This window comes from Spea bombifrons, chromosome 13 (genome assembly GCF_027358695.1).
Source record: "Spea bombifrons isolate aSpeBom1 chromosome 13, aSpeBom1.2.pri, whole genome shotgun sequence".
NCBI classification, from domain to species: domain Eukaryota; kingdom Metazoa; phylum Chordata; class Amphibia; order Anura; family Pelobatidae; genus Spea; species Spea bombifrons.
Genome location: NC_071099.1, coordinates 27,734,975 through 27,745,456, shown reverse-complemented (window position 1 = coordinate 27,745,456; position 10,482 = coordinate 27,734,975).

Here is a 10,482-nt window from a genome sequence, read left to right as displayed (position 1 = left end):
GAAATCATAGATGACTATGCAATCACCAAAAACTGTATTTTATTGTTATTCTGCAGCAGTTACCTTTACCTGTGAACCACTTCTGCCTGTCCTGACATTGGACAGACCTGACCTATACTTTACCAGACAACTTGCTGATATGCACTACCCTTTTGATCTGTTAACAGTTTTAAGCCTTGGCTGCCTTTGGTTTTTTACTTATAGAAAGATGTCTAGCAGAGACTAGCAAATGCCTTGGGTAAATAAACAACGGATGGCCTGTCTTCAATGCCCTGTACTCAAAATTAAGGATTCACCAAATGTTGCATTTTCTCCATGTGTACTTGCTTTTGGGAATCCAATCATGGGATCCTAACTGATAAGATGATTTTTTTTTTCATCTTCTGGTACCCATTCTGATTTTTCATACATAACGGACATATCATTTTTATTATTGACATATAATAGGAGAATTCCCATGTAAAACCCTGTAATAGTATGACTATATCCCTATAAATGCCAGAATCTGTTGTAATGATAGTAGGTGAACCAAACAAATTTATAAATTAAGTACAATTGTACAACAGCAAACAAACTAGAACCAAAATTAGGGGAGGGTTTTTCATTTTATTTTTGACTTTCTTGGAGACAACAAATGTGGAAAGTCTTGACAATCGCTCTGACAAAATCTTCAAAACATCCAGTCTGGAGTCACAAAAGAGAAGCCGAACAGGCTCTGGTCACTCGATGAAGAGGACGCGCCGGCCGGGCTCTGATCACTAAATAAAGAGGAGGTTTCAGACAGGCTCTGTTTACTAGATGGAGAGGCAATGTCCTCTGTGATCTCCAAAACTGGTGGTATGGGCTGGATGTTCTTGAAGCGGCGATTGGGTCTTTCAGCCTTCTGGTATGGTGGCGGCATTCTCCGGCTCTCTATGTCTTCCCAATTTATGCTGTCAAAGAACGGATGCTCCCTGATGTATTCGGTCATCCAGAGGCGAAGCTCAGGATCTTTCTTTAACAGACAAGTCAGTATATCCACAGCTTCTTGGCTTAATGCCTTGGTGTATTTGGGCCTGCCATTGATAATAGAATGGACAGTTGCCTTCTTGCAGTAGCCGGTGAAGAAGGGAAAAGTTCCATTAAGCACGCGGAAGAGAATAACCCCGAAGGACCACCAGTCGACAGCAACACCATATTGCTGCTTTAAGTATATTTCTGGGGCCATGTAGAGACGTGTTCCACAATGTCCTCTCACTGTACTTCCAAAAACACCTTCTACAGCAAGACCAAAATCACTGATCTTGACATGGCCCTCACGGTCAAGTAGGACATTCTGCGGCTTCAGATCTCTATGAATGATGCCCTGGGAATGGAGGAATTGGATGCCACAGACCAGCTCTGCAGAGTAGAATGCGGCTGTGTTCTCTGTCATGTAGCCAACGCTGTCCATATAAGACTCCAAGGTTCCTCCAGCCATAAACTCCATGGCGAGGAACACACAGGTCTCTGTCTGGAAAGCTGCATACCCGTGGCATAGAAACGGGCTGTTCCTGGCTACCTCCAGAATCCTCCTCTCTCTCATGATGTGCAGAGACTTCATAGATCTCTTGCGTATCATTTTTACCGCTATTAAAGAATCCTTGGAAGGAACAGAGGCCAACATGACCTTTCCAAAGCTCCCTTGTCCCAATTGAAAATGAAACCTTAAGCAGGACACCGACATGGGGAGAAGGTTCCTGAATCGTTTTGCGGTCAGGCTGCAGTCCTCCTCACTTCTGCGCCTTTTCCTGGGAACCTTCATCCTCCTGCTCCTGTACTCCTCCAGGTGTGCATCTGCTGTTGGTTTCACCTGCTGCCCCAGATCATGGCTCTCGTTATTTCTATGCCTCTTCCGCTCATGTTCATAGCTGCCTGTGCTGGTTCTTCTGCGCTTTGTTGTCTCCTTTTTCCTGATATACAGGCGTTTTTGCTCTCTCTGGTTAGCAGTACATCTCCTCCTTTTCCTCAGTCTCATTCTGTTTTCTGTACTGCTACCTTCTTTCTTTCGCTTCAGCAGAAAGGTTCTGTCTGTCAAGAGCTCGCTGTTTTCATCTCCTGTGCTATGTGTTGGAACGATATCGGAAGTCTTTTTGAGCCTGTTGAAATATTTGAGTAGTTTTCTGGGGCAGCACTTCTTTAAAATCCACCTTAGTCCTGAGAAGAGACACTCTGCCATAATGATTGGTGAGTTTTTCTTCTCTGGTAGCTGTTGACGTAGTTGGTAACCACACTTCAAGTTCACTAAAGAAATAGCAGCCTGAAAGTGTCGAGCGCCCAACTGCACTGAAGATAGAATGCTGTGCAACCAACCTGCATGCTGCCAGGATGATGTCATAATTCACTGTGGGATCTATGAGGTCACAATAGGAGTGCTTGCAGGTGGTTTCCCAGATACAGAGCATGGGTAGCGTTTTCTCCCTTCTGCGGTTTTATTTATTTCAGGATTGTTAATTTCTATATATGTAGCTGGTTTTTGCATAATGCTTTTAGGTTGTTACATATTAAAACTATTCAATAACAAACATATTCACCGCCTTTCGTTCAGTTTATTCTCATTGTGTTCCAAATCAGTTAAAGGTAACATACATTTGTTTTAACCCCTTAAGGACAATGGGCGATCCCTAAACCCATTGAAAACAATGCATTTTGAGCCCGTACATGTACGGGCTTTGTCATTAAGGGGTTAAAAACTGCCACTGAGCTACAGCAAAGCTTTCATAATGGAAAAGACTGTAATGCAGTAGGCAGTGTTTTAGGATTGAAAGTAAGGGGTATTTATACCAGCAGATACATTGGATATCTAGGTAAAAAGAAACCCTCCAGAAGATAAGTGATAATAATGTTCTTGATCACATCAGGACACCGATGTCTTGATACATTTTTTTGGTACTCTTAAAACAAAAGGATCAGATCCCAGACTGTTTGAAAGACATATTTGAAATATATTCTGTAACGACTCTGTAGTTTTCACATGCACAGTGATCGGTTCTTGTGTGAGAAACCGAACAAAGCTTCTTAAATGTGTAATTAATGTTTTTGTGTAGTGGGACAGCACATTTAAGGTCTTTACCATACAGACCATTCTAAAATGTCAATATGTTAAAAAAGTTGCATTATAAAAAATGAATATAGTATATTAACGCGAGGATCTTAAGTGGAAATTACCAACTTTCTATTTCTTTGTTTGTTTTTATTCTTTAATTGTAGGTTAATTCATAAAGAGATCATTCACATTGGTTATAACTGCAGATGTAACCAAACTAGTTCTTTACTCTGCAAGGTTTTATATACAGGTCTGCAGAGTATCCATCATGCACTAGGAGGCCACAGTGCTGTTGTTATAATCTTTCTTACTCTTAGATGAAGTTGTGGACCCCTACAGTAAAAAATCTACCCTTTACCTCCTTGTGAAGCATTGGTCTAGTAACAGCTACATGTTTATCAGCATTAATATATGGCCCTCTGAATCGTAGCAACATGCAGGTTGGTTGGCAGTAGTTGAAGACCTAGGTGATGTTCAGAGATCTTCATGCTTTCTTGTTGGACCACCAGCTGCTGGGAAGTGGTGCTCTGGTTGCAGCTATGACCTGTGATGATGACTTTTTTGTGTGTACTGATTACTCCCAATCCCATCACATAAAATTCTATCCTATATTATCTGCCGAGCACCGGTGTCATCTTTATCCGGTACACATAGATGCCGAGGAGTTAAGATTCTGTCTATTTTATTTATTTCCATAAAAAGGCCACCAAATTCCTCAGCATCCGGCCCTGCCCAAAAGATTCTAAGAAGTGCGTTTGAATTTCAAGGACAAAATGTGAGAAATAAAGTATATATTATACCATCACTTCACATACCAAATACACTGCATTTATAGTTTGAAGAAAATATGTCCCAGGATTACATTTTAATTTCATTTTAAAAAATCTGGTTACCTTTGCCAGAAGAAGCCTTTAAAAATCATATATCATAAGATTTAATATTAATTCCTGGATACAAGAAGAATATTTAAAATTCAGTTTTAAAATTCAGTATTTGGGACATTTCAATCTGCACATAAGAAAGGTCATAACATATGATGTCAGGCTAAGCCTGCATTGTGAGGTCATATGCACCATGTAACTGTACAACAGGAAGGAAACTATAACCAAAATTAAGGGGGGGGTGGGTTAATTTTATTTTTGACTTTCTTGGAGACAACAAATGTGGAAAGTCTTGACAATCGCTCTGACAAAATCTTCAAAACATCCAGTCTGGAGTCACAAAAGAGAAGCCGAACAGGCTCTGGTCACTCGATGAAGAGGACGCGCCGGCCGGGCTCTGATCACTAAATAAAGAGGAGGTTTCAGACAGGCTCTGTTTACTAGATGGAGAGGCAATGTCCTCTGTGATCTCCAAAACTGGTGGTATGGGCTGGATGTTCTTGAAGCGGCGATTGGGTCTTTCAGCCTTCTGGTATGGTGGTGGCATTCTCCGCCTCTCTATGTCTTCCCAATTTATGCTGTCAAAGAACGGATGCTCCCTGATGTATTCGGTCATCCAGAGGCGAAGCTCAGGATCTTTCTTTAACAGACAAGTCAGTATATCCACAGCTTCTTGGCTTAATGCCTTGGTGTATTTGGGCCTGCCATTGATAATAGAATGGACAGTTGCCTTCTTGCAGTAGCCAGTGAAGAAGGGAAAAGTTCCGTTAAGCATGCGGAAGAGAATAACCCCGAAGGACCACCAGTCGACAGCAACACCATATTGCTGCTTTAAGTATATTTCTGGGGCCATGTAGAGACGTGTTCCACAATGTCCTCTCACTGTACTTCCAAAAACACCTTCTACAGCAAGACCAAAATCACTGATCTTGACATGGCCCTCACGGTCAAGTAGGATATTCTGCGGCTTCAGATCTCTATGAATGATGCCCTGGGAATGGAGGAATTGGATGCCACAGACCAGCTCTGCAGAGTAGAATGCGGCTGTGTTCTCTGTCATGTAGCCAACACTGTCCATATAAGACTCCAAGGTTCCTCCAGCCATAAACTCCATGGCGAGGAACACACAGGTCTCTGTCTGGAAAGCTGCATACCCGTGGCATAGAAACGGGCTGTTCCTGGCTACCTCCAGAATCCTCCTCTCTCTCATGATGTGCAGAGACTTCATAGATCTCTTGCGTATCATTTTTACCGCTATTAAATAATCCTTGGAAGGAACAGAGGCCAACATGACCTTTCCAAAGCTCCCTTGTCCCAATTGAAAATGAAACCTTAAGCAGGACACCGACATGGGGAGAAGGTTCCTGAATCGTTTTGCGGTCAGGCTGCAGTCCTCCTCACTTCTGCGCCTTTTCCTGGGAACCTTCATCCTCCTGCTCCTGTACTCGTCCAGGTGTGCATCTGCTTTTGGTTTCACCTGCTGCCCCAGATCATGGCTCTCGTTATTTCTATGCCTCTTCCGCTCATGTTCATAGCTGCCTGTGCTGGTTCTTCTGCGCTTTGTTGTCTCCTTTTTCCTGATATACAGGCGTTTTTGCTCTCTCTGGTTAGCAGTACATCTCCTCCTTTTCCTCAGTCTCATTCTGTTTTCTGTACTGCTACCTTCTTTCTTTCGCTTCAGCAGAAAGGTTCTGTCTGTCAAGAGCTCGCTGTTTTCATCTCCTGTGCTATGTGTTGGAACGATATCGGAAGTCTTTTTGAGCCTGTTGAAATATTTGAGTAGTTTTCTGGGGCAGCACTTCTTTAAAATCCACCTTAGTCCTGAGAAGAGACAACACCATAATGCCATAATGACTGGTGAGTTTTTCTTCTCTGGTAGCTGTTGACGTAGTTGGTAACCACACTTCAAGTTCACTAAAGAAATAGCAGCCTGAAAGTGTCGAGCGCCCAACTGCACTGAAGATAGAATGCTGTGCAACCAACCTGCTTGCTGCCAGGATGATGTCATAATTCACTATGGGATCTATGAGGTCACAATAGGAGTGCTTGCAGGTGGTTTCCCAGATACAGAGCATGGGTAGCGTTTTCTCCCTTCTGCGGTTTTATTTATTTCAGGATTGTTAATTTCTATAAATGTAGCTGGTTTTTGCATAATGTTTTTAGGTTGTTACATATTAAAACTATTCAATAAAAAACCTATTCACCGCCTTTCGTTCAGTTTATTCTCGTTGTGTTCCAAATCAGTTAAAGGTAACATACATTTGTTTTAACCCCTTAAGGACAATGGGCGATCCCTAAACCCATTGAAAACAATGCATTTTGAGCCCGTACATGTACGGGCTTTGTCATTAAGGTGTTAAAACTGCCACTGAGCTACAGCAAAGCTTTCATAACGGAAAAGACTGTAATGCAGTAGTCGGTGTTTTAGGATTGAAAGTAAGGGATATTTATACCAGCAGATACATTGGATATCTAGGTAAAAAGAAACCCTCCAGAAGATAAGTGATAATAATGTTCTTGACCACATTAGGACACCGATGTCTTGATACATTTTTTTGCTACTCCTAAAACTAAAGGATCAGATCCCAGACTGTTTGAAAGACATATTTGAAATATATTCTGTAATGACTCTGTAGTTTTCACGTGCACAGTGATCGGTTCTTGTGTGAGAAACCGAACAAAGCTTCTTAAATGTGTAATTAATGTTTTTGTGTAGTGGGACAGCACATTTAAGGTCTTTACCATACAGACCATTCTAAAATGTCAATATGTTAAAAAAGTTGCATTATAAAAAATGAATATAGTATATTAACGCGAGGATCTTAAGTGGAAATTACCAACTTTCTATTTCTTTGTTTGTTTTTATTCTTTAATTGTAGGTTAATTCATAAAGAGATCATTCACATTGGTTATAACTGCAGATGTAACCAAACTAGTTCCTTACTCTGCAAGGTTTTATATACAGGTCTGCAGAGTATCCATCATGCGCTAGGAGGCCACAGTGCTGTTGTTGTAAGCTTTCTTACTCTTAGATGAAGTTGTGGACCCCTACAGTAAAAAATCTACCCTTTACCTCCTTGTGAAGCATTGGTCTAGTAACAGCTACATGTTTATCAGCATTAATATATGGCCCTCTGAATCGTAGCAACATGCAGGTTGGTTGGCAGTAGTTGAAGACCTAGGTGATGTTCAGAGATCTTCATGCTTTCTTGTTGGACCACCAGCTGCTGGGAAGTGGTGCTCTGGTTGCAGCTATGACCTGTGATGATGACTTTTTTGTGTGTACTGATTACTCCCAATCCCATCACATAAAATTCTATCCTATATTATCTGCCGAGCACCGGTGTCATCTTTATCCGGTACACAGCGAAGCCGGGGTTTTTTGCCTTCTTTTGGATCAACAGCAACAAATGAACAGATATGGGAGGGGCTGAACTCGGTGGACGCATGTCTTTTTTCAGCCTATGTAACTATGTAACTATGTAACTATGTAACATAGATGCCGAGGAGTTAAGATTCTGTCTATTTTATTTATTTCCATAAAAAGGCCACCAAATTCCTCAGCATCCGGCCCTGCCCAAAAGAAGTGCGTTTGAATTTCAAGGACAAAATGTGAGAAATAAAGTATATATTATACCATCACTTCACATACCAAATACACTGCATTTATAGTTTGAAGAAAATATGTCCCAGGATTAAATTTTAATTTCATTTTAAAAATCTGGTTACCTTTGCCAGAAGAAGCCTTTAAAAATCATATATCATAAGATTTAATATTAATTCCTGGATACAAGAAGAATATTTAAAATTCAGTTTTAAAATTCAGTATTTGGGACATTTCAATCTGCACATAAGAAAGGTCATAACATATGATGTCAGGCTAAGCCTGCATTGTGAGGTCATATGCACCATGTAACTGTACAACAGGAAGGAAACTATAACCAAAATTAAGGGGGGGGTAATTTTATTTTTGACTTTCTTGGAGACAACAAATGTGGAAAGTCTTGACAATCGCTCTGACAAAATCTTCAAAACATCCAGTCTGGAGTCACAAAAGAGAAGCCGAACAGGCTCTGGTCACTCGATGAAGAGGACGCGCCGGCCGGGCTCTGATCACTAAATAAAGAGGAGGTTTCATACAGGCTCTGTTTACTAGATGGAGAGGCAATGTCCTCTGTGATCTCCAAAACTGGTGGTATGGGCTGGATGTTCTTGAAGCGGCGATTGGGTCTTTCAGCCTTCTGGTATGGTGGCGGCATTCTCCGGCTCTCTATGTCTTCCCAATTTATGCTGTCAAAGAACGGATGCTCCCTGATGTATTCGGTCATCCAGAGGCGAAGCTCAGGATCTTTCTTTAACAGACAAGTCAGTATATCCACAGCTTCTTGGCTTAATGCCTTGGTGTATTTGGGCCTGCCATTGATAATAGAATGGACAGTTGCCTTCTTGCAGTAGCCAGTGAAGAAGGGAAAAGTTCCGTTAAGCATGCGGAAGAGAATAACCCCGAAGGACCACCAGTCGACAGCAACACCATATTGCTGCTTTAAGTATATTTCTGGGGCCATGTAGAGACGTGTTCCACAATGTCCTCTCACTGTACTTCCAAAAACACCTTCTACAGCAAGACCAAAATCACTGATCTTGACATGGCCCTCACGGTCAAGTAGGACATTCTGCGGCTTCAGATCTCTATGAATGATGCCCTGGGAATGGAGGAATTGGATGCCACAGACCAGCTCTGCAGAGTAGAATGCGGCTGTGTCCTGTGTCATGTAGCCAACACTGTCCATATAAGACTCCAAGGTTCCTCCAGCCATAAACTCCATGGCGAGGAACACACAGGTCTCTGTCTGGAAAGCTGCATACCCGTGGCATAGAAACGGGCTGTTCCTGGCTACCTCCAGAATCCTCCTCTCTCTCATGATGTGCAGAGACTTCATAGATCTCTTGCGTATCATTTTTACCGCTATTAAAGAATCCTTGGAAGGAACTGAGGCCAACATGACCTTTCCAAAGCTCCCTTGTCCCAATTGAAAATGAAACCTTAAGCAGGACACCGACATGGGGAGAAGGTTCCTGAATCGTTTTGCGGTCAGGCTGCAGTCCTCCTCACTTCTGCGCCTTTTCCTGGGAACCTTCATCCTCCTGCTCCTGTACTCCCCCAGGTGTGCATCTGCTGTTGGTTTCACCTGCTGCCCCAGATCATGGCTCTCGTTATTTCTATGCCTCTTCCGCTCATGTTCATAGCTGCCTGTGCTGGTTCTTCTGCGCTTTGTTGTCTCCTTTTTCCTGATATACAGGCGTTTTTGCTCTCTCTGGTTAGCAGTAAATCTCCTCCTTTTCCTCAGTCTCATTCTGTTTTCTGTACTGCTACCTTCTTTCTTTCGCTTCAGCAGAAAGGTTCTGTCTGTCAAGAGCTCGCTGTTTTCATCTCCTGTGCTATGTGTTGGAACGATATCGGAAGTCTTTTTGAGCCTGTTGAAATATTTGAGTAGTTTTCTGGGGCAGCACTTCTTTAAAATCCACCTTAGTCCTGAGAAGAGACAACACCATAATGCCATAATGACTGGTGAGTTTTTCTTCTCTGGTAGCTGTTGACGTAGTTGGTAACCACACTTCAAGTTCACTAAAGAAATAGCAGCCTGAAAGTGTCGAGCGCCCAACTGCACTGAAGATAGAATGCTGTGCAACCAACCTGCATGCTGCCAGGATGATGTCATAATTCACTGTGGGATCTATGAGGTCACAATAGGAGTGCTTGCAGGTGGTTTCCCAGATACAGAGCATGGGTAGCGTTTTCTCCCTTCTGCGGTTTTATTTATTTCAGGATTGTTAATTTCTATAAATGTAGCTGGTTTTTGCATAATGTTTTTAGGTTGTTACATATTAAAACTATTCAATAGCAAACATATTCTCCGCCTTTCGTTCAGTTTATTCTCATTGTGTTCCAAATCAGTTAAAGGTAACATACATTTGGTTTAAAAACTGCCACTGAGCTACAGCAAAGCTTTCATAACGGAAAAGACTGCAGTAGTCGGTGTTTTAGGATTGAAAGTAAGGGATATTTATACCAGCAGATATATTGGATATCTGGGTAAAAAGAAAGTGAGAAGAAGCCTTGATGTGGCTGATTTTTTAAAATGAACGTCTCATATAATCTAATTATTTAAAATGCTTTGGCTAGAGACTCAAACATACTGCTGACTTCTTATTAGCTGTTGTCTGGATAGACCTTGTTTGGTCAATGAGCTTCATGGCTACCTGATCAGAAAGTTTAGGCGACGAAGGATAACATTAGGAGGGCAGATAGTAAATAGAGATGCTAAAACAAGGTTAACTGACAAAGAAAGTAAACACTTTAAAGGTTGCAGTGGTGTAAAGCTTAAAAAAAATGAGAAGGTGGCAAATGGTGAAGCTGGAAGTCATTGAGTAGGAGAAAGACTAGGACAACAGAAAGGGAATGTTATTTAGGTACACCAGGGAGTCTGGAGCATGGGGGCATGTCTGGGGGGGCAGAGTAGCATATCAGGGGGGCAT